Raw genomic sequence first — 18,270 nt, 5'->3', positions numbered from 1 at the left:
CCTTGGAAATCAGTTTGGAGGCACCTGATAAAAAGAGCATACAACCTGGCTCTACCATTGCTGGGTACCCTACAACAGGTATACCTGCATGTCCATATTTACTGTTGTACTGTTCACAAAAACCAGGGAATGGAGGGAGCCTAGATGCCCAGTAATGATGAACTGATTATGAAGAGTTTATATGTTTATATATGTGTGTGTATGAATATCACTCAGCTGTACAAAAAGCAAAATTCTGTAAATCACAGGGAAATAAATAAAAGATTAGAAAAAAATATCCTAAGTGCAGTAGCACAGGCCTCAAAAAGCAAACATCACATGTCCTCTCTCATATGAAGATCCTAGCCTCAATTTCTTAGTATGGAATGTCTAACACAGAGCACCTGTACAAGCAAGGAAACCAAGAAGGGAATTGGGGAAAGGCTGTCTTCAGGCATGGGAAATATTAGAACATAGGTATGAAGAAAGAAAATACTGTGAGTGGAAAATTTATGCACAGAGGGAGGTGAGGGGAAACTGGGGATATGGTAGTACAATATAATTAGGGAATTAACTAGGATAAAGGGAATATAAAGTACCATTTGGAAAACAAGATATGATGACCCTGAGCTATTAATAGCAGCTTGACTAGGGTTGATAAACAATTGCCCTCTAAATGGATTTAAGATCAACTCCACACTGGGAGAATCAATGCCTGGTACATTAAACCTGTCTAACAAGCCAGGTCTGGTAAGGTTGTAGAGCCATAGGAGGAGTACATTTCTAATGGTGAACTGTATTAACATAGCAGCAAACTTCCATCTAAATGCCTATGCTTATTCCTGTAGACAAAAGCAAATCCCAGCCTTAATCAGAGGAGCCTCTCCTTATAATGAACAATGGTCAATCTGGAGACACACAGGTGCTGAGATGCCCAATAAGCAATGAATTTGGCCCAGTCCTAAATAAGTCATTTTATACCACTCCCCTAAGGAGCAGAGAACACTGCAGATGAGGGGGTTAGCAGCATGCAAAAGTCAGAGAACAGGGTGAAGGGCCATGGAAAGCAATTCCCTATACTCTATATAACCAATGCAGTCATTAACTCAGCTCTGCTCTTGTTACCTACACCGGGCAAGATCACCTCTACCAACAATCAAAGACAGGGAGAGGATCATGAGACCCTACCTACCCTTTGCCTCTGAAAGGACTGGCTCTTGATAGATTCTTGGGGGAAGGAATCACTATCTTTAGCTGTGAGCCCTCTTGGAGGATGACAGTGACAGACACATGCTAATGCATCTGCCTTTACTGTTGATATCAGTGATCTAACTTCGATCTTTATGCTTGTGCAAAAAGCACTTTAGCAACTACCATCTCTTCAGTCCTTGATGGGAATATTAGCACTGAATAGCTTGGCAGATGGGTTCAATATTGAAATTTAGAAGATGGGTGGGGGGAGTCAATAAAGTGGAAAATAGAACAATAGAAATGACTTAGAGAAATACGAAGATAATAAAACAGCAGAGTACTGCAATGTATGAATACAAGAAAACATCTAATATTCATGCTATTAGAATCACAAAAGGTGACAATAATAAATAAAATCAAGAGGCTGCAAGTACTCTGACTTGGGCCAGAGATACAAAATAGTAGATTAATGAAACTGACAAAGATTCAAGTAAGTCCATTACAAGATATATACTTGTGAAAATCATGACAAAGATTCTGAAAGCAAATATAGGGGAGCTTAAAAGAATCATTTTCAAGCAGAAGGAAAAAACTTATTAAGGAAGAAAATCTGGACTCTGAAGAACAGAACAGGAAGCAAAAGAAAATTGTAGAAATAGGTTTCCTTTCTTCTCTTGAGTTTGGTAAAATCAAGTTTCACAGTTTAAACAGAAATAACATTGTTTTTACAGCTTCTGAACAGATGAACTATTTCAGAAAACTATAAATATGGAAGAATTAAAAAACGAAAGTTGATAAAGGTTACTTCAATAGAATTGGCAAAACAGTTAACAACACATTGTCACTTTGTGTTTACATACAGTAGTGTATTTGAACAACCATTAAAATTGTAAGACAAACACTCAAAGATACTATAGATGGATCCTAGCAGAATTCTAAAAACTGGTGCAAGCATTCCTTGGAAAGGTAAGGAAGTATAAATTGAGAAAAATGGAGAATACACTAAGAGAAAGAAATTAATGAACACAAGTATACCATTTAAGCTCTAGTAAATGTAAATAATATTAACATATCAACTAAAAGAGATTTTTAAAAGATTATAAAATATTTTAGAAATTAGCCGCTTATATGGCTTCCACAAGATAATCACTTCAAACATAAGATCCAAGATAAAATAAAGAGGTGAAAGAGTAAGCACAAAGCTATTCAAAGGAGGGGCTGGAGAGATGGCTCAGAGGTTAAGAGCATTGCCTGCTCTTCCAAAGGTCCTGAGTTCAATTCCCAGCAACCACATGGTGGCTCACAACCATCTGTAATGGGGTCTGGTGCCCTCTTTTGGCCTGCAGGTATATACACAGACAGAATATTGTATACATAATAAATAAATAAATATTTTTTAAAAAACTATTCAGAGGAAAGCAACTTTCAATATTGATAAAAATGAAGTATCAGGGAAAACACCAAGATGAACAGAAATTACATAATTGCAAAAATGGTCAATTTACCATGAAAACACAACAACTATGAATGTAAATATACCAAAGACCAGAGATGGGAATATATGAAACAAACAATGGTATAACTAAAAGGAAAAATAACAGCTATTGGTAAAATCTTCAACAATGCTCTCTCAATCAGTAATAGAATAATTGCAAAATAAACAAAGACATAGGAGAACTCAAGAACATCATTAGCCAACAGGAACTAATTGCTTTTATTTTCAGACTATCACAAATGCACACAGAAGAATACATATTCTTTTGAAGTGCCAACAAAATATGTACCAAGACAGACTAGAAACAAACCTAGAATAATTAAAAGAAGGAAAATTATACTAGAGTGTTTTGCAAATACAACAAAATACATATAGAAATCAGTAACAAGACAAAACAGGAAAATCTACAAGTATTTGAACATTTAAAAAAATCTTGATAATTCATAGAACAAAAAGATATAAACATACATACAGAGAAGGAGAGAGAGAGAGAAATGGTAAACCTTGTGGAGATTTTTGTATCTTCGTTGGGCTCAGACTGAAACAAGACACACTGCTTCAGTTGCACATGTGCGTGTGTACTCAGTCATGATTGTGAAATATATTTCTTACTATGAGTTATGGTTTAAAGTTTGAAATCACACCTCATATATAATGAGCAAAAGATGAAAGGGAGGACATTCAACAAATGATGAGACTAAGAATGTCACAGCATAATAACTCTACCACTTGTATAACAGAGGCTAAGTCCCAAAGTGAAACCATCTCATAAAGATACTCATACTAATATAAAAGGTCTTATTATACATATAATCAGAATGAAAAGCACATGGGTCATATATTCACTGTTCTGAGTACTTATTATCAGACATAACAGCAGAATTAACTTCTAGTTTGTTTAATTTTCTCTAAGAATGATCAAACTGTAGAAAGTAAAACAAACCTGACTAACAGAGAACTAAAATACATTATGATAAATGAGGAAATTATAAAGAAGATTAAAATGAGTTAAAATTCTTACTATACTTTTAGCTATGACTAATAAGTGCTGTGCTTTGGTTCTGTAATCTTACTTCCTGCATAAGATGAACACCCCCACTTTGTTAGAAACAGATAGTTATGAAATGATAGTTCTAACCTCATTGTTTCTGCTTCTATAATCATGTCTGTTCATGGACCTTAGTCATAGGCAGAAATGGAAACCCCTCTTAGCATGTTCCTTAGTCATATAGGCTAAATACAACAATAACATAAAAGGTCCAAATGATACTGTACAGCCTATAAATACTTTAAGAAACAGTGGGTTGGAGCCCATTCTGTCTAGAGAACACTAGCTTCACTGTGTCTAGAGGGACAGTCCAGACCATCATGGTGGTAAACAACAGCAGGCAGGGAAGGCACTGGAAGAGCTGAGAGTTCACATATGATCCGTAAGTGGAAAGCAGGGGGTCAGGGGAACTGAGCCTGGTGTGGACTTTTGAAACCTCAAAGTCTATCCCCAATGACACATATCCTTCAACAATGCCACACCTACTCCAACAAGGACATGCTTCCTAATCCTTTCCAAAGTTCCATGAACTAGAGACCAAGAGACCAAGCATTCACATATATGAGCCTATGCAGGCCACTCTTATTCAAGCTGCACAGTAGCTATAAGAAATGTCTATAATTTTGAAATGTGGATGATATATAAACAGTGAATATAAAGTTACAGTTTTCTAAAAGGGAGGAAAAAAGGGGAAAAACTATACAAAATTCAAAATGATGAATATAATATAAAAGGCCAGCAATGTAATTAAGTTAATGCTTTATCAATAACACAGAAAGGAAACTGAGTTTTACCAACAGCCACTGTCAATCCAACAAAATGAGTAAGGTCAAAGTACACAATTTCGGTTGGATTATTAGATTGAAAGAGAAAATGAAAGGCGGAGATATGGCACATCTTGTTCAGTTAGATATTTGACACATTTTTCACAATACACTAGTTTATTTAGAATGGGTAAAATACAAGTAAGTGACTAAAACAACAAACTTAAAGCAACTTGATGCAATCTATCCAGAGAAACATCAGTGAGGGACCCATTCTTTCCCTGCCTTCTTCAATAATTTTAACAACTAATGTATAGACAAATAATATATGCTTATCAAATAAGAGTTGGATGTCTAGAAAAGCAAATGGTTTTCAAATTCTGGTCTTAAGAATACTCTATACTCTTGAAAATTTTAGAAGACCCAAAGTAACATCCATTTATGTAGTTTTTGTCACTATTAGCCTTATAGAAGCTGATAATAATTTTGCATTTGTTATTGTATTTTCCTACATTGCTAAATACCATTTTTAGGATTTATTGGGTTAAAAAAGTTTCTGACAGTGTATTTCATCACATTCTTTCACCTCCCCAATTCTTCCCAAATACTCCACATCTCACTACCTAGCCAACTTATTGTTGTTTCTTTCTATATCTCTAAAAAGTATTTAAAGAGTCAAAACAAAAACTAAAATAAGAAAAAATACAAAAATAAAGCAGAAAAAACAAACGTGGAGTCTGTTTTGTGTTGGACAAGAACTCCTGAGCAAGAATCTATCTCTGTCAATTCTAGAGTTTTGGAAGTTGCTTACAACGTACTTCCTATTTACTTAGGTAATATTATATCGTTCTGGAGTCTTTGATGGAACTGAAGAATAGATAGCTACAATTTGTCTTAGTTATGATAAAAGATAGAAACAAATATTGTAACTGTAATTCTTGCTTGCTACCTGTCTTATTATATGCAATTATACTATGTTAAAGTTAAAACCCTTTTTTTTATTTAAATAGAAAAGGAAAAATGGTGTGGGGAAAAAAAAAGAATCTGCCTTGGATTATGGTTGATCAATACAATGTCACAACAGTTTCTTGGTTAGGGGGATTTTGTGCCCACTTCCCCTTCTTAGCACTGGGATTTTGTCTGCTTTGAACCTGTGCAGGTCTTATGCATGGTGTTACAGTCTTTGTGAGTTAATATGTGTATCAATCCTGCTGTGTCTGGAAGATGCTGTTTCCTTGGAATCATTCACCACTTCCGGCTCTTAAAATCTTTCTGCCTCCTCTTCCTCCTAGATCACTGAAGCTTGAGGGGAGGAGTGTGATAAAGACCTTCCACAAAGGAATGTGCCTTATCCTTTCTTGGGATTAGAGGGGTTGGGGTGGGAGGGTGTGTGGATGAACTGGGAGGAGAAGAGGGAGTGGGAATGTGGATTGGTATTTTTTTTAAAAAAAATCTAATAAATTTAAAAAAAGACATCCATTTAGGACTAAGTTCTCCAGTCTTTCACTCTCAGCCAATTGTCCAGTTGTGGGGCTCTGTATTAATTACCATCTACTGAAAAAGAGCTTCTCTATAATGGGGTTTTATGTTGCACTTACTTACAGGTATAGCAATATGCCATTAGGAGCCATTTTATTGCTATGTTCCTTTAACAGAATAACAATAGTAGGACCAGGGCCACGACCCTGCCTGCACCTGGAAAAGGTTAGTGTTTGGGCTCCTGGCTAGAGGGTTCTGCTCTCTAGGACCTAGCCCCTGGTGGCACATCCCAAGTCTCACTCCCACCCACTGAAGTCACAGAGACCTGGTAGTAACCTCTCGACAACCCCAACCAACCCCCACCGGAGCCAAGACTCCACATTCACGGGGACGAGTAACTACTGGAGGCCCTGCCTGTACCTGGAGGAGCAATCACGAAAGCCACAGGCCCTACCTGCACCAACTGGAGGAAGAGGGACCCCCAAAGCCCAGACTCCACCTGTACCCATTGGAGGAAGAGATGGGAAGATGGTAGTGTAAGAAAACATTCAACAACATAAAGAGCAATACAACAACACCAGAAACGAGTGATTCCACAACAGCAAGACCTAAGCATCCTAACACAGGCAAAGCAGATGAAAACAACCTTAAAAATAACTTTATGAAGATGATAGAGACCCTTAAAGAAGAAATCAAAAGTTCTCTTAAAGAAGAGAAGGAAAAGGCAAAAAAAATTGGAAGAAATTAACAGTAGTAGGTTTTCCCCAAGGCCTGTGACCTATCTAGTCTCAGCTTCTTGGCTATTTTACCAGCATCAGGTATGTCTTCTATCTCATGGAGTGGGACTTCAATCCAATTTTTAAAAAGCAGTTGGTTCCTCCCATAACATTTGTGTCACTATTGCACCAGTATATCTTGCAGGCGGGCCACTGGTATAGGTCACAGGGTTTGTAGCTGGGAAATATTGATGATTGATGCACTGCTCTAGTAGCATGCATAATACTTTCCAGTACCATGAACTCTAGTCAGCAGGAGTGAAACTTCTAGTTAGGCACCAGATGAACTTCTCTATGTTCAAAGACATAAGTAAGTGTTAATTATCATCAGCAATAGGGTTTTACCATCAAGTTATAGCCTATTATGTTTTGGAGGTTCTCTAGGAACCCTTCAGCCAAAGACTAAGTACGATGTTCATGTGGTAGTCCCCTCTATGTGCTGTGACCACCATTAATGAATAAAGAAACTGCCTTGGCCTGTTGATAGGGCAGAACTTAGGTAGGTGGGGAGGACTGGACTGAATGCTGGGAGGAAGAAGGGCAGAGTCAGAGAGATGCTATGAGGCCACCAGAGATAGACGTGCTGAAACTTTGCTGGTAGGCCACAACCTCGTAGTTATGCATGGAGATGGGTTAAATTAAGATGTTAAAGTTAGCCAATAAGAAGCTAGAGCTAAGGGGCCAAGCAGTGATTTAAATAATATAGTTTCTGTGTGGTTATTTTGGTTCTGGGCAGCAAGGACAAACAAGCTCATTCCTAGTGCATTGGGTGTTTTACTTGGTAGAATAAAATGAATATCTGGAGCACAGTCTACCCCGATTATATGGTAACTATATTTAAACTACATTCATATATGTATCTATTTAGGAAGCTTCTAAAGTAGGTTTCCATATGTTTTTTTCAAAAGGCCTTTAGTATTAGTTGTCCCTCCCAATATTCCCCCTTTACCTTACTCTCCCATGCCCCTCCCCACTTAATCCTACCATTCTAGTTTTCCATTTATCACCTAATGCTGTATTTATTTCTATTTTCACTTACTTGAAAGTCCCCTTATTTTTCCCCTGGTCCTTACAGGCTACCTAACACGTGTGATAGTTCTAAATTAAATCTAAACTTAAATGCTAACATGCACATACAAGAAAAACATGCAAATATTTAACTTTCTGACTGGTGTTACCTCACTCGATATATTCTTTTCTAAGCCCACCCATTTACCTTCAAATTTCATAATTTTATTTTTCTTAGCATCCAGGTTATTTTTAATTTCTCACTATTATAAATAGAACTGCAATGAACATGACTGAGCAACTATTTCTGTAGCAGGATGGAGAGTTCTTTGGGGATATGTCCAAGAATGTGATAGCTAGATCTTGTGGTAGATCTATTTGTATTTTTACTTTTATTGATTCTTTGTGAATTTCATATCATGTATTCTGTTCCCACTTATTTCCCTGTCCCTCACATCTGCCCTCTGACCTTGTAACCTCTCCCCCAAACAAAATCAAATTTAGAAGAAAACCAAACAAAATAAAGAAACAAAATTAGTCTGTTTGGTAGATCAATTGCTTACATTTTGAGGAAACTCCACAAAGGTTTGCATAGTAGCTGTACAAATTTGCACTCACACTAGCTATGGATGAGTGTTTCCCTTTCTCCTCATCTTCACCAGCATGTGCTGTCATTTGTTTTATTGATCTTGTCTATTTTGATTGTTATAAGATAAAAATATCAAAGTAGCTTTAGTTTTAATTTCCCTGATGGCTAATAATGTTGAATGTTTCTTTAAGTGTTTTTTTAGTTATTTGTGTTTCAACTTCTAAGAACTCTGTTTAATTCTGTACCCCATTTTTAATTGAGTCATTTGTTTTCTTAATGTTCAGTTAAGTTCTTTATATATTCTAATGTTCTAATATTATACAGTTCTAATGTTAAGTTTTATATGCTCTAGACTCAAGCTCTCTATCAGATGTACAATTGATAAAGATATTTTCCATTCTGTGGGCTGATGCTTTGCCTGAATGATGGTGTCCTTTGCTGCACTGAGGATTTTCAGCTTCATGAAGCTTTACTTTTAATTGTTAGTCATAACTATGCTATGGGTGTCCTGCTCAGAAAGTCCTTTCCTGTGCCAATGAGTTTAAGACTATTCCTCACTTTCTCTCCTATAAGATTTAGGGTATCTGACCTTATGTTGAGGGCATTGCCCATTTGGAATTGAGTTTTGTACACGGTAATAAAAATAGATCTATTTGTATTCTACGTACAATCATCCAGTTTAACCAGCCCCATTTGTTGAAGATACTGACTTTTCTACAGTGTGTATATTTGGTACATTGTTAAAAGTGAGGTGTCCATAGATGTGTGGAATTAATCTATTCCATTGATAGACATATCTGTCTATGAATAATTGCTTTTTTATTTTTATAGATCTGTAATACAATTTGAAATCAAGGATGTTGATACCCCTGCCCAATCCTTTTATTATTCTGGATTGCTTTGGTTAGCTTAGGATTTCTATGCTTCCATATCAAGTTTAATATTATATTTTTAATTTCTGTGAATTGTGTTAGAATTTTGTGAATTATGTTTGGAGATTTTACTGAATCTGTAGACTTCTTTTGGTAGGATGGTCATTTTCACACTTTGAATCATAAACATAGGAGAGTTTTTTATCTTATGGTGCCTTTTTCAATTTCTTTCTTTGATGTCTTAAAATTTTTATTTTCCAAGTCTTGCTTGGTAAGAGTTATTCCAAGAAGTTTTATTTTATTTTTAAGGTTATTGTTAAAGGTACGTTTCTCTAATTTTTTCCCTTGGTATGTTTGTCATTTGCATACAGGAAGGCTATATATTTGTATTAATTTTGTATCATTTTACTTTTCTGAAAGTATGATCAATCAAAGTACAAGTTTCCTGGTAAAAATTTTTGGGTCATTTATGTAGACGATCATATCATTTGTAAATAAAGCTACTTTGACTTTTTTCCTTCTTATTGTAGTCCCTTGATTTCCTTCAGTTGTCTTACTATTGTAGCTAAGAATTCAAGTACTATACTAAACAGGTATGGAGAGAGTGAACAACTTTGCCTTGTTCCTGATTTTAGTGAAATTACTTTGAGTTTCTCTCCATTTTAACTGATGTTGGCTATATATTTGCTGTAAATTGTCTTTATTATTTTTGTGTATGCCCTTTGTATCCCTAATTTCTTCAGGATTTTTACCATGAAGGAGTGTTAAGATTTTTGTGAAAGGTCTTTTCTGCATCTAATTAGATGACTATGTGGTTTTTTTTCCCTTTCAGTCTGTTTAAATGGTGGACACATTTATTAATTTACATATATTGAACCATCCTTGCATCTCTAAGATGAAGACTACTTGATGATAGTGGATGATCTTTTTTAAACAGTTTTTTTTATTTTACATAAAAATCCCAGTTTCCTCTCCCTCCCCTACTCCCATTTCCCCCACTCTACCCTTCATTCACTCTTAAGACAGAGAGGGTAAGACCTCCCAAGGGGAGTCAACAAAGTCTGTCACACTGAAGCATCTAAGCTGAGCAAGTCATTCCTCCACAGAGACTGGGATCCAAAAAGCCAGTTCATACAGTAGGGATTCTTCTATTCAGTATTTTCTTAAGAATTTTTGCATCTATGTTCATAAGGGATATTGATACACAATTTCTCTTTGTTGTTGTTGAGTCCTAGTGTGAGTTGCTAAATTAGAGTTGGTGTAGGAGGTCCTTCTGTTTATGTGTTGCTTTCATGGTTGAATAAAGAAACTGCCTTGGCTTAATTGATAGGACAGAATTTAGGTAGGCAGAGTAGACAGAACTGAATGCTGGGAAGAAGGGCAGAGTGGCAGATGCTATGGATCTCCTGCCTGAGACAGATGCTGGTTAGAATCTTGCTGGTAAGTCACAGTCATGTGGCGATACACAGATTAATAGAGATGGGCTAAATTAATGTAAGAGTTAGCCAGTAAAGTAAGAGACTAGAGATAATGGGCCAGGCAGTAATTTAATTAATATAATTTCTGTGTGGTTATTGTGGGTGAAAGCTAGCTGGGCGGCCGGAACAAAAGGGACCCCTTTCCATGCAACATGCAACATAGGGTAATAGTGGCTTCAGGAAAATAATTTTTAAGTATTCTCCTGGTTTCTAATACAGAATAATGTGAGGAGTGTTGGCATTAGTTCTGTGATGGTCTATCTTCATTTTGTACTGAGTCAATCATGCCCTGGGCTATTTTGTTGTTAGAAAATGTTAATTTTTTGCTTCTATTTCTATTGGAGTTATGGGTCTGTTTAAATTGTTTATTTCACAATGATTTAACTTTGGTATTATGGTAAGTCATATACATCAAGAAATCTATCAGGTATTTTTTTAAAAAAATGTTTTCCAGTTTGTTGGAATACAGATTTTAAAATATATCCTTAAGACTCTATGAATTTCCTTAATGTCTGTTATAAGAACTGAACTCCCTTTTCATACATAGTATTACTAATGTAGAATCTTTCTTTTGGTTAATTTTGCTAAATGTGTGTTGATCTTGTTGATAGTTCTCAAAGAATTAACTCTTTGTTTCATTGATTCTTTGTATTATTTTTTATTGTTGTTTCTATTTTATTGATTTCGGCTGTAAGTTTGATAATTTATTCCCATCTACTCCATTTCGGCATTATTTCTTCTAGTTTTTCTAAAACTTTCAAATGTATCTTTAAGTAATTAATATGAGATCTCTCCAGTTTTTATGTATGTGCCATAAGTTTGATTTAAAAAAAAAAGCTGCCATCATTGAGTCCCATAGGTTTGGACATGTTGAGTTTCATTTTCATTCAATTCTAAAAGTTTTTAACTTTCTTCATTTATATTGTGACACATTTTTTACTCAGTTGTGAGTTGTTTAGTTTCCATGATTTGTAGGCTTCCTGTTGTTTCTGTTGTTGATATCCAGCTTTAATGCACTGTAGGAAGTATGGTGTTATTTCAATTTTATTTATCTGACAAGACTTAATTTGTGGCCCAATATCTGGTCAATTTTGTTGCAATAGCTGCTAAGAAGGTATATTCTTTTGTGTTCATATGAAATGTTCTCTAAATATCTTCTAGGTCCATTTGATTTATGATGAAATTTAAATTAAGCATTTCTCTGTTTAGTTTTTGTACGGATTATCTGTCTAAGGAGAGAGTAGGTTATTGAAGTCACCCACTATCACCTTGTTGGGGTCAACATGTACCTTTAGATATAGCAATGTTTGCTGCTGTTTTAATGATGCTGGGTTTCTTTCTATTCAGTGCATAAATATTTAGAAGTGTATTATTCTCTTTGTGGATTTTTCCTTTGATTAATTTGTAGTGTACATCCCTATCTCTTTTGATCAGTTTTGGTTTAAAGTCTATTTTGTCAGATATCAAAATAACTTTGCCTGCTTGCTTCTTGGTTCCATTTGCCTAGGATGCCTTTTTCTACCCTTTCACCCTAAGGTGATAACAGTCCATTATGGTGAGATATGTTTCTTGGATTCAGCAGGAAGATGGATACTGTTTTCTAATCCAGTCTATTAATTCATATCTTTTTAAATTGAGAAATTGAGACAATTTATTGAGAGCTATTATTCAACATTTTTTTACTAATTCCTCTTATTTTACTTTGACATTGTTCCCCCCTTTTTAAATAAATAACCCTTTATTATTACTTTTTTATTTATTATGTATACAATATTTTGTCTGTGTGTATGTCTGCAGGCCAGAAGAGGGCACCAGACCTCATTCCAGATGGTTGTGAGCCACCATGTGGTTGCCGGGAATTGAACTCAGGACCTTTGGAAGAGCAGGCAGTGCTCTTAACCACTGAGCCATCTCTCCAGCCCCATTGTTCCCCTTTTATGATAAACTTTTTTTGCATTTTATTAGGCTGATTTTCTCTTCAGCCTGGTTTTCATTCCATTGTCTTCTATAGACCAGGATTGGAGGAAGAAAATGCTTAAATTTGTTCTCATCATATTTTTTGTTCTTTTCAGTTAATTGTCATTCATAGTTTTTCTGGGTATAAGATTCTAGACTGGCACCTGTGGTCTTTCAGGGCTTATATGCCATCTGTTCAGGCCCTTATATCTTTCTGAATCTTCATTAAAAAAGTCAGGTGTTGTTCTATATTTATATTTTGACTTAGTCTTATATTTATATTTTGACTTAGTTTATATTTGCCTTAGTCTTTTCCCTTATATCTTTTAATATCCTTTTTTTGTTCGTTACATTTAAAGTTTGATTATTATGTGTAGTATAGAGTTTTTTTTTTCTGGTTCTGTTCATCTGGTGTTTTGTTTGCCTCTTGTAACTTGATAGACATCTCTTTCTTTAGATAGGAGAAATGTTGTCAATCAGTGAAAAAAGAGTCCATAAATTTGATGGCAGGAGCGGGGCATTGCATTGGATGGTTTGGAGGGAATAAAAGGAAGGGAAATGTTATAATTTTATTATAATCCCCAAAAAATAAAATTGAAAATAATAATTAAATATTTTTCTGTGTCTTTGATCTTGATATCCTATTCTTCTAGACCTGTTACTTATAGGGGTTTTGGGTTTATTCCTATTGTCTCAGATTTCCTGGATATTTTGTGCCTAAATTTATTTTTAGTTTTAAAATTTACTTTTACTGAACCATCCATTTCATCTACCTCATGCTAAGGACCCAATATTTACGCTTCTATGTCTTTTAATCTGTTAGTGAGGCTTACTTAGGAGTTTTTTGTTTGATTTCCTGAGTTTCTAATTTCGAGCTGATTTCAGTTTGGCTTTTATTAGGAATTCTATTTCTTTGTTTAATTCTACTTTCATATCTTAAATTGTTTTCCTTATGTCATTAAACTGTCTGTTCCTGGTTTTGAGACATTTCTTCATATCTTCATTAGGTCTAGGCATCTAGAATTACAACATTTGTGGTTTTTCTTGGTATAGCTATCTGCTCTTGCCTTTTATTTAGTTAAGTGTTCAGTTCCCTAAAGAAGCTTCTATTTTTTTTTTCTTACAGGGCAGGGCTACTAGCAACAAACTCCTTTAATTTCTGCTTGTCTGAGAAAGTTTTTTCCTTCACTTTTAAAAAATAATTTTGGGGGCAGAGGATTCTAGTTTGATGTGGGTTAGATCTCTCAATTTTTAAATTGTATTGTATTTTCTTCCTGCTTTCATGTTTTCTGAGAAGTCAAATATGAGTAAGTCTATTTTTTCCTCTGATTTATTTCAATACTTTTTCCTTTCCTTTGGTCTTCTGTGGGTTTTTTTATGGTACACTTAGCTTTAATTTCATTTGGTTTGACTTGGTTTCATCTGTTGTTCTACCATCTGTTTGGGCATTTAGTTGAGCTCCCCACATCTGTGATTTGGTATCTGATAATAACTTGAAGAAATTCGCAGTCATTTTTGCTTCAAATATCCTCATTTTCACCTTTTAACACTCACATATGGCATACATTACCCGGTTTTAGCTGCCTCACAGTTCCTGGATTTTCTTTCTATGCTACAAAGTTTCCAAGTTTGGGGATTTGGGGTTGTTATATTTGTTTTGTTTTGTTGTCCTTTTGCTTTCTACTTCCAGAAGTTTCTAACATATACTCAAGCTTAAGATCTTTTCTCTCCCATTTTTTTTGACCTTTATTATAGACACCTGATTCAGGTTTTCTTCACAACTATTGATTCCTACAAAGGTTCTGCTTGAAGGTCTCTTACCTGCTAAGATGTGAGTCTCTATATTTGCCCCATTAGTTCAACCCATGGCTCAGTGGTTTTCAACAGCATGTCAGTTCTCTGCTATATCTAAGAAAGATTGTTGTTTTTCAGTTTTCTTAATTGTTTAGAATGGGGTTATATAATTCCTAAGCTATTTGCATGCTAAGACAGAAACGAGAAGTCCCAACTTTGAACGCCAGTTTTGTACATGCATAATTCCACAATACCATGTTTTAAGCATTGCTATTAACCCACTGAGTTGTGTGGACCTTCCCATTTCATTACACAATTTAAAAATAAAACCTTCATTTTAATATTACTGAATGATATCATCAAGAAGCTATGTAGTTTATTGTAAAGGAAACATATTTCACAAAGTTCTAATTTTAATCGGAAAGCTTAAATTTTATCATTGGTCACATATATTATCAACTGTTTGCCATGAACTAAGAGATTCATCTCATTAAGTTTTTAGAAAGAAGTCTGTAACCTGTTTACATTTTGAATAATCACAGTTGCTCTGTTCATTGCTCCTTTTTATATAAACAATAATTCATGAAATAGTGATTAGTTTGGGTCATAATGAAAACATATATACAGCAACCATCATTCTTCTTTATGCTGTAAAAGTATCAAATTACATGTCAAGATTTAATCAAGTTACGATTTTCATAAAGAATTTTAAAGTAAAACTGACTTTTTAATGTGATACCCAGTTAATTGTTGTGCTGGAAAACCTATAAAATACAGCATATACAATTCTGTATAGTATATAACATTTAAAATAAAAACAAACAGCACCATTACTGGCTCACTCATTATCACTTGTTACTTTAGAGTGTACTCTTTCTACTTATGTAAAACAATCAGTAGGAAACACTGTGCTCTGTTGTATTCAAGCAGCTGTTTCACACATTTCGTGTTTGCTGTGTCTCAGAACAGCATTGATCCATATAATTTTGGCTTGCATAAGTATGCTATGTGACATTTAAATAATAATGAAATTGACTAAAGATACATTTCTCAGAATGTACATCTTCCACACTTGCATCTCCACTCCAAATTTTAAGTGACAAACACCAGATGTTGATTATATAATCTTGGAGATTTCACTTACTCTGACCCTCAAGTTTCTCGCTTATAAAATGGGATTATTTGTAAAGTGTTATAAAGGGAGAAGATACTCTAAAGATCATCACCTGGTAGATATTCAGATGGTAGTTCTCAATATCTAAAAATGAAAAATCAAAACAAAACAAACTTGGTGACCTAGAATCAAGTCAGTCTATTGAAGGTGAAAGAAAAAGCCTCATAGGACTGCAAGGTGGGCAAACACAGTCAAAAGGATTGTTGACAATGTGCTATTAGGTTATACAAAATGGAAACTGTACTTACAGTTTCAAATGGCAAGTGTGTTGGTAATTTCATTTTCCATTATTCAGACACTGCAACTGGAACTGACAAAAATTGTATTACCTTGTAACAACATATTTGTCAAAAGGTCAGTTTCAGAGAAAGACTAGAAAGCCTTTGTCATCTGGGCCACATACAACAAATCTAATGCTAGCACTCAGATTCAAGTTTAATGTCACCTTGAGCTAGGTCATAATATATTTAAGGTTAGTCTGGGAAGGAAGGGAGGGAGGGACAGAGGGGGACTGGCATGTCTTAGTTACTTTTCTCATTTCAGTGACACAATACCTTCTAAGAGAGCACTTAGTTTTGCTTACAATTTGAGTGGATGCAGTCCATCATGGCAGTGAAGATGCGGCAGCAGGACTGTGAGATGCTTGGTCACGTTGCATCTGAAGTCAAGAAACAGAAAGCAGATTTTTAAAAAAGTCATCAGGCCATAAAACCCAAATTCCATCACCAAGAACCCATTTCTAAGCAATTTTCTGTCTCCTAAAGGTTCCTCAACCCTCTAAAAACACTATGAACACCTGGAAACCAAATTGTTAAATGGGAGTGTCTGGGGGACAGATCATATTCAAGGTGCAACCTCAATCTCCAGATAGTTTGTTGGAAGAAGTGTACTGTACTTTAAGAATCTATTTTTGGTAGTAAGCCTAGCCATTAATGGCTGAGCCATCACTGTAGCCCTTATATACCTATTGCACAGCATCAATGAACAATGTTTCTTTCCAAAGTTAATTCATACCTGGAATGATTATATCTGCAGTTCCACTTTAAGGTTCTACCTGGTAAAATCTCATTTATGTGATCTAACTTGTACTGGTTAAATTTTTTTGTTGCCTTGATATAAAACAAGGTCCTCTGAGAAGAGGGAAATTCAACTGAGAAAATGCATCCACTATATTGGTCCATAGGCAAGACTGCAGGGGGATTTTCATGATTAATGACTGATATGGGAGATCCCAGCCCATTTTATGTGATGCTACCTCTGGCTTGTATAAGAAATCAGGCCAAATATGAGTGAGTACATCCCATGTTCCTCTTTTTGGGTCTGGCTTACCTCACTCAGGATAGTGTTTTCTATTTCCGTCCATTTGCATGCAAAATTCAAGAAGTCCTTGTTTTTTATTGCTGAGTAGTACTCTAATATGTATATATTCCATACTTTCTTCATCCATTCTTCCATTGAAGGGCATCTAGGTTGTTTCCAGGTTCTGGCTATCACAAACAATGCTGCTATGAACATCGTAGAGCATATACTTTTGTTGTATGATAAGGCCTCTCTTGGGTCTATTCCCAAGAGTGGTATTGCTGGGTCCAGTGGTAAGTTGATCCCGAATTTCCTGAGAAACCGCCACACTGCTTTCCAAAGTGTTTGCACAAGTTTGCATTCCCACCAGCAATGGATGAGTGTACGTACCCCTTTCTCCACAACCTCTCCAACAAAGGCTATCATTGGTGTTTTTTATTTTAGCCATTCTGACAGGTGTAAGATGGTATCTTAAAGTTGTCTTGATTTGCATTTCCCTGATCGCTAGCCATAAACCAAGGACATTTAGCCTATAATTAGTGATCCTAGAGAAGCTAAATAAGGAGAACCCAAAGAAAAACATATAGGCATCCTCCTGAATAATAACCTTCAGCAAGCGATGAAAGGAGACAGAGACAGAGACCCACATTGGAGCACAGGACTGAAATCTCAAGGTCCAAATCAGGAGCAGAAGGAGAGAGAGCACGAGCAAGGAACTCAGGACCGCGAGGGGTGCATCCACACACTGAGACAATGGGGATGTTCTACTGGGAACTCACCAAGGCCAGCTGGACTGGGTCTGAAAAAGCATGGGATAAAACCGGACTCTCTGAACATAGCGGACAATGAGGACTATTGAGAACTCAAGAACAATGGCAATGGGTTTCTGATCCTACTGCACGCACTGGCTTTGTGGGAGCCTAGGCAGTTTGGATGCTCAACTTACTAGACCTGGATAGAGGTGGGGGTTCCTTGGACTTCCCACAGGACAGGGAACCCTGATTGTTTTTCGCGCTGAGGGGGGGGGGGACTTAATTGGGGGAGGGGGAGGGAAATGGGAGGCAGTGGCGGGGAAGAGACAGAAATCTTTAATAAATAAATAAATTAAAAAAAAAGAAATCAGGCCAAACAATTGATGAGGAACAAGCCAGTAAGAAGTATTCCTTTATGGCCTCTGCTTCAGTTCCCGTCTCTAGGTTCCTGCTCTGATGTCCCTAAATGAGGGAATGTAAGTTGTAAGGCAAAATAGGCCATTTCCTCCCCAATTTACATTTAGTCATGGTCTTTATCATAGCAATAGAAAGCAAATTAAGACAGAAGTGCATTGTTAGTGTCCTAAATCAACGTTATTCCATTTTTCCTCTACCA

The 18,270-nt window shown here is 35.8% G+C and overlaps 1 protein-coding gene across 4 annotated transcripts in view; it reads right to left on the bottom strand.

Annotated features, from left to right (window-relative positions):
- Window positions 1-18,270, bottom strand: part of LOC121445059 (probable ribonuclease ZC3H12B) — a 214,322-nt gene that overhangs the window by 161,126 nt on the left and 34,926 nt on the right. For 2 of the 4 annotated variants that reach the window (XM_041647042.1, XM_041647041.1), the window contains 2 exons: window positions 16,187-16,261; window positions 14,457-14,543 (listed from right to left, as the gene is read on the bottom strand). The gene's annotated coding sequence lies outside the window, so the exon portion shown is untranslated. The remainder of the gene's footprint in view (window positions 1-14,456; window positions 14,544-16,186; window positions 16,262-18,270) is intronic. The other 2 variants (XM_041647040.1, XM_041647039.1) reach the window with 1 other exon arrangement.

Source organism: Microtus oregoni, unplaced genomic scaffold (assembly GCF_018167655.1).
Source record: "Microtus oregoni isolate MIOR12 unplaced genomic scaffold, Mior012 000155F_ref0000269, whole genome shotgun sequence".
NCBI lineage: Eukaryota > Metazoa > Chordata > Mammalia > Rodentia > Cricetidae > Microtus > Microtus oregoni.
The sequence above is the reverse complement of the archived record's forward strand: the minus strand, read 5'-3'. Positions and strand labels throughout refer to the sequence as shown.